General features: G+C 35.7%; 1 protein-coding gene across 1 annotated transcript in view; it reads right to left on the bottom strand.

Annotated features, from left to right (window-relative positions):
* Positions 1–4,634, bottom strand: part of LOC107679005 (ventricular zone-expressed PH domain-containing protein-like) — a gene marked incomplete at its 3' end in the record, with an annotated part of 88,786 nt that extends 84,152 nt beyond the window's left edge. The window contains exon 1 of the mRNA XM_016474407.1: positions 4,580–4,634. The remainder of the gene's footprint in view (positions 1–4,579) is intronic.
* Positions 4,635–6,034: the final 1,400 nt, after the last annotated feature.

Here is a 6,034-nt window from a genome sequence, read left to right as displayed (position 1 = left end):
CTATAGCGAATAAACTGTGATAATGTGAGAAATGTTGAAGGTGTCTGAATAAATTTTGGTTTGACTGCATTTATTTGATAAATGAAGTTAACCAACTAACTTTATACATACTCGTTTGGTTTCTGTACCCAATATTTAAAAAAATTTACAAATGCAATAAAAATATTGGTATCGGTACTCGGTATCGACAAGTACCAAAAATAAAAGTATCGGTATCGGGCGAGTACTGGAAAAAGTGGTATCGGTGCATCCCTAATTACTATTACTTTTTTTTTTTTTACAATCAAAAAGGGTGTTTAATCAGTTGAATTTGGAAAACTTTAACAATTTAACAATTTACTAGAATTTTAACACTAATAAGGGCCCTATGAAATTTGTTTGATTTGTCATAAATTCTCTGTTGTTTGTTTTCATTTTTCTGGATTCTGTGATTTATGATTTGATAGAAATTCTTTGTCTAAAATGGTGGTAATCAAATAAATGCATAAAACTTTAACAATTTAATTAAACTTTCAAAGAGTCATCAAATGAATTTGTAAAATTCCTTTCATTTTTTGGCAAACAAAGTGCTGTACAGGATTACTCTTAGGTTAATAACTGCATTATTATTTTTATTATTGCTTTGAGATTTACATTCGACTCTACAATAGTTGAGTTTGTGTGTGTATATGATATGACAAACGTTTTTATCAAATGAAATGGTGAGATGCTGTTGAAGTGAAATCTCAGAGCAGCTCTGGAGATGAAGTTTATATGTTCATATCCTCATATAGTGAGATGGCAGATGCTGAAAACATCAAGAATGCCATATGTGCTTGAGTGTGTGTAGTTGACGAAACCGTGCTATTTATTCAGAGGCACGCAAAAGATACAGATCTTACATTTAGCCTAGTCTTTTTATGTGTTTTTAGTCTTTTTATTCATTTATAAGTGTTCAGCACTACTTTCAAATTACTCATTCAATGTTTTCCAAATTCCATTTTTTATGCCTGTGGGTCCTGCACTTCCATTCACGTTTTACACATCACAGAAATCATAGGGCCCTAACAGAGAACCTGATATGTAACCATCCTTGAGAATTAATTGGGCATAAAATGTAATGGGTACATTTAATGCAAGCATGTCCAGATCACTTTTCACTCAAAATCAAAAGCAGAAATAAGAAATTGTATGAAAATGTATAGGGATGCACCGAATGTTCGTCAACCGAAATTGTATGTTGAATAAGCAAAAAGACCGAATAAATTGTAACGAACAATGACGTGACGTGATCAAATATAATAATAATTACAACAGCTCTATTAATACATTTATTATAACATTCACACATAGTGTTCAAATTGGGATCTGTAATATATTCTAATGTTTTAAAAGAAGTCTCTTCTGCTCAGCAAGGCTGCATTTATTTGTACAGTAAGAAAATACATGCCTGATTGAAGAAGGGGGTCTCAAAAATGGCCAAAACATATTATTTTACGAACTTATTCATTTTAAGTTAAACTGTGCTTTGTCTGTATAATGTCTGCTAGAATGTTAAAAAATAGCAAGACAAAACACTAAAAAGCACATTTTGACTATTTAATTTATTCAATGGTGAAAAAATTGGCAAAAAACGTTTTCGGTATTCGGCCTTCGGCCCAGTGTTTCAATTTGTTTGGCTTCAGCCAAGAATTTTCATTTTGGTGCATCCCTAAAAATTTACAGTAAAATTGTGATATATTTTTTTTTTTACAAATAAAAATACACAAGCATTAACTAAATACAACATGCACTACACTGTAATGTAATGTAAAAACATTATAATAACTGGCTATAACTGGCTCACAGTAGAGTAATGTGTTGAATTAGGATAATGCTAATAAGCTTCATGTTATTTTTTTTCAAAATATAATTTCTTATTTCTGTGCAAAATGAACAGGCACATGTTGATTTTTTTTACCCTTTTACACATTTTTTGTTGCAAAGTGGGTCACACGCTGGCATGCGAGCAATGTTTGCATTTACATTATCTCATTATGCAGAAAAGTGTCAGGAAGACATGTGCTGAACTACACAGGAACTACACCAAAAAGGAGAACGTTATAATTTGCTAAATATGCTCATAAAGGAATCAGCATGAACAGCTAGCAGAGCTGTTGCATTATTTATGGCCTGCAGTACTGCAGCTGCTGTACAGGAATGGATGACAGGAACAATGCTGGAAGCTGTCAGCAACTCATATAGGCCTACTGCACATGCAGTACAGATACTCACACACATTCCTTGCAATGGCCTTTTTTTCATTCCTGCACACACATCCACACAACACTGGCTCAACAGACAAGTTCCTGCTTTGGTATGGGAACAGATATGGGAAAATACTGCATTTTAAGCAAACATGCACATTCTGTCCTGAGTGATTCCTCTCATTCTGCACACACAGAGTTTGGTCAATTGTAGAGAACTAAAGCAGTGTATAGAGAATTGAAATGAAACATCACAGTATCACAGTAGTGTCCAATAGTATCAGTCCAGAGAGAGAGTACTGCAAAGGCACCGATATAGTTTAAGCTAAATTAAAGATCGACAACATATTGTACAAAATCTGACTGAAACAAAGTTCGTTTGGAGTTCATTTTTGGACTTTGAAACAGCTTCCCAAGTGAACTTTCTGGAAAAGTTTGCTCTGGCTGGTAAACACCTTTGAACTACCATTAGTCTGTAGTAATTATGTGTTGGTCAGTGTGCTCTTTGGCTCCACTGTCTTTAACAAGGAAATCTTTAGTTCATTTCTTATGTTCAGTCCGTCAGGGTCAAACACAAGAAAAAACATGAATGCACTGGAGTGCTGCTTTATAGTAGATCTTGAGGTTGTAATTCTAATTGAAAGCGACAATGACACTTTTCTTCATGTGTTTTACTATAAAGCTGCTTGCTTTAAAGCTATCTACTGAATAAAGTGATAGTGTCGAATTGTATAGTGATCCAAACATACACACGTCAGTATAATCAGATGCTTGCTTAACTGCTGTTTTCTCACCACTGTCATTTTTGCTGTGTTTGTTAATTGAGAGGAAAGAGCAGTTTGGGGGCGCCATCGGGATGTTCGCTAACAGTATACCTGTGTATTCAGAACTTTTTTTACTTCCAGCGGTCAGGTATTTCATAAAATTCACCACTGTCCATGGCAAGGGTGTATATTAGTCCGACACGTTTATGTATCCCGTATCACACTGCGAACTTAATCTCTCGTTTAATACACGTGCTTATTTTTTCCCAAACCAATTAAGTGCAAACTCACAAAATTTCCCCATCTAATGTGAAAATTACCTCAGTAATATTGTTCAACTTTAATATATTGGCTTGATTTTTTTGCACTTTGCAGTGGATTATTTATTAAGAATAAAAGGTACATTTGTAAAATAATTAAATTCGATTTCAATTCTATTACTATTAAAAATTATATTTCATGTCCAGATATTTCAGGAGTAGCTACGTAACTAGCTTATTTATCGTTCTGTGTGTGAACAATGTAATATTGAGTCGATTGTTGGCTAACAATGTGAAATGCTGATAGCCATAGCAACATTTTATGTTGAAAAATTAACGACAACAGCCAAGCGATAGCTACTTCCAACGAAATATGTTTAGTAAACCTGTCATTAAAAAAAAAACTTCATTTTATTTATACACATTATATTAAACAATGTCATTCTTGAGACGTGGGACAAAACAGGTCCAGCAAGGGTATAATTTACTGATTCAATGTGTTTGATAGTTAAAATTACTACAAATTCAGGTTTTCGTCACCTCCGTCAGATGTGTCAACTCCGTCAGTTCTGTCACCTCCGTCAGTTGAATATTTTGATAATATTTCATTATATTTTATATTTGTTGTGGAATTGTTGGTCACATATGAAAGTGTAATCTGTCTGCTAACATGAGAATGTGTTTTGAAATCTTAAAAGCATCTTGAATGCTGTTAAAGGTCAAGTTGAAATTATATTACACAGTCCAAGGTAAAAAAGCACATTTTGTTTCATTTGTCTGAGTACAAGGTTTTATTTTTTCAATTTTGCACCCTGTTTTGTCCCACTTCTCAAGAATGACACATATAAGGCTTGTGGGAGCAACTGCATGTTGAAAAAACCAGCATATGCTGGTTAGGTATGTTTTGACGCTGGGATACTGGTTTAAGCTAGTCCTTTTGCTGGTTTATGCTGGTCCTTTGCTGGTTTAAGCTGGTCCTTTGCTGGTTTAAGCTGGGCCTTTGCTGGTTTATGCTGGGCCTTTGTTGGTTTATGCTGGTCCTTTGCTGGTTTAAGCTGGGCCTTTGCTGGTTTATGCTGGGCCTTTGTTGGTTTATGCTGGTCCTTTGCTGGTTTAAGCTGGTCCTTTGCTGGTTTATGCTGGTCCTTTTGCTGGTTTATGCTGGTCATGTGCTGGCAAAGGACCAGCATAAACCAGCAAAAGGACCAGCTTAAAGCAGCATCCCAGTGTCAAAACATACCTAACCAGCATATGCTGTTTTTTTCAACAGGGCTAGTGGAGAGACAGACTCCTATCAAACCATTAGAATGAGTTAAGTCACATACGTTACCTCTGTCTGTGTGAAGAGACCAGCTTTGAATTAAGTTTTAATTAACCAGCTATTTGTTTAGTACGGTGTTAGGACATTATTAAAAAAATACAAATTCCTCCTTCATCAGCCCGCTTTTTCTATGAGCTTGCACGGCCTCCTCATCCCAGTCTGAATGTTCGTTGAAATGCCCGCGAAAATTAGTGCAACTCATTTGTATGTTTTGAACACAGTTCGATTCAATTATTCGGTTCATAAACCTCTAGCATCCAAGCATCGCTATTTTACACGTTTATTGCTAAGAGTTGCAATAAAGCAGTATGTCGTAGTTTTAGTGTGTTGATAAAACCGCTACACAGTGCTAAACTTTATTCCAATTCGTTTTATTAGCAACATTTCTTCTAGTTTGTTATTAAAGTCATTTGCCTTTCTTAATGACAACGCGAAGAACCGGTTCAATCAATTCATTGAAAAAGGCAGACCTTGCAACATGAATTGTAATTCAAGATCACCGTGCTTTATTCATCCTTCAAGCCTGACGTTAGCAGCACAGCCGCGCTAGACATCAACAGTGTGCACCGCACAATGTAGCATTAAAGCTAGAATAAGAATACGAACCATATCTGCCTAACAAAACAACTTTATTAAGGCTATTATTAATTTTGTATTGAGATCCTTTGCACGTGATTGTGTGTGTATTCAGTGACCGCGTCCGTCCACAACAGTTAGTCTTAGTCCAAATTTGAACACATCGACATGCATGAATTCACCGAATCATATTGCAAGCAAATGGATATTGTTTCTCGCACCCCTCAGATCAACTTTTGCTGGGACAAGCTGATATCAAAACACATTTCCTCAAGCATCATATGAGCAAATACAGGCTCTCAAAATACTCAAGGTCACTCACCCTTTATCTGTCCAGCAGTCAGTGTCTTTGCAGCCGATATGAAAACAAGAACGCGAAATGTTAGTTTTCTGAAGAGTCCGCGGCGAGATGCTGACTGTTCCTACCACCTTCTCCCGCAGGACGCTGTTGTATTTCCCGTCACCGGAGAGCTGTCGGCGGGATTCGCCGCCGCGTGGCCAGAGCTGGACTCACATTTAGCAACAGGTGCATTTCTGACGTCCTGGAGGGAGACTTTGTTACATTCGCATTTTTGAACATTTCCATCACATATCGAATTATACATTGTGTTTTAATAACATTGTGTGGTGGAAATTACATTGACATTCTTTGTATCCTAAACACACAATCCGTAAATCTTTTTGTAAAAGTTCACAAAACTAAATAACACTGCTTACAAGATATTTACCTTGATTTTTCTTTGTTTCATACGAAGATATGATCTCATTCTGGTTGTTTCCTTGGTAAACAAGTACACTAAAATGTTGAGGAACATATTGACATGGTTTTATTTATTTATCTTTGTTCAGATAATTTTTACATCAGTTTTTTAGACATGCAATAATTCA

This window comes from Sinocyclocheilus anshuiensis, unplaced genomic scaffold (assembly GCF_001515605.1).
Source record: "Sinocyclocheilus anshuiensis isolate Anshui unplaced genomic scaffold, SAMN03320099.WGS_v1.1 scaffold1980, whole genome shotgun sequence".
In the NCBI taxonomy this organism is placed as follows: Eukaryota; Metazoa; Chordata; class Actinopteri; order Cypriniformes; family Cyprinidae; genus Sinocyclocheilus; species Sinocyclocheilus anshuiensis.
Note: the sequence above shows the minus strand (reverse complement) of the source record. Positions and strands in the feature narration are given on the sequence as shown.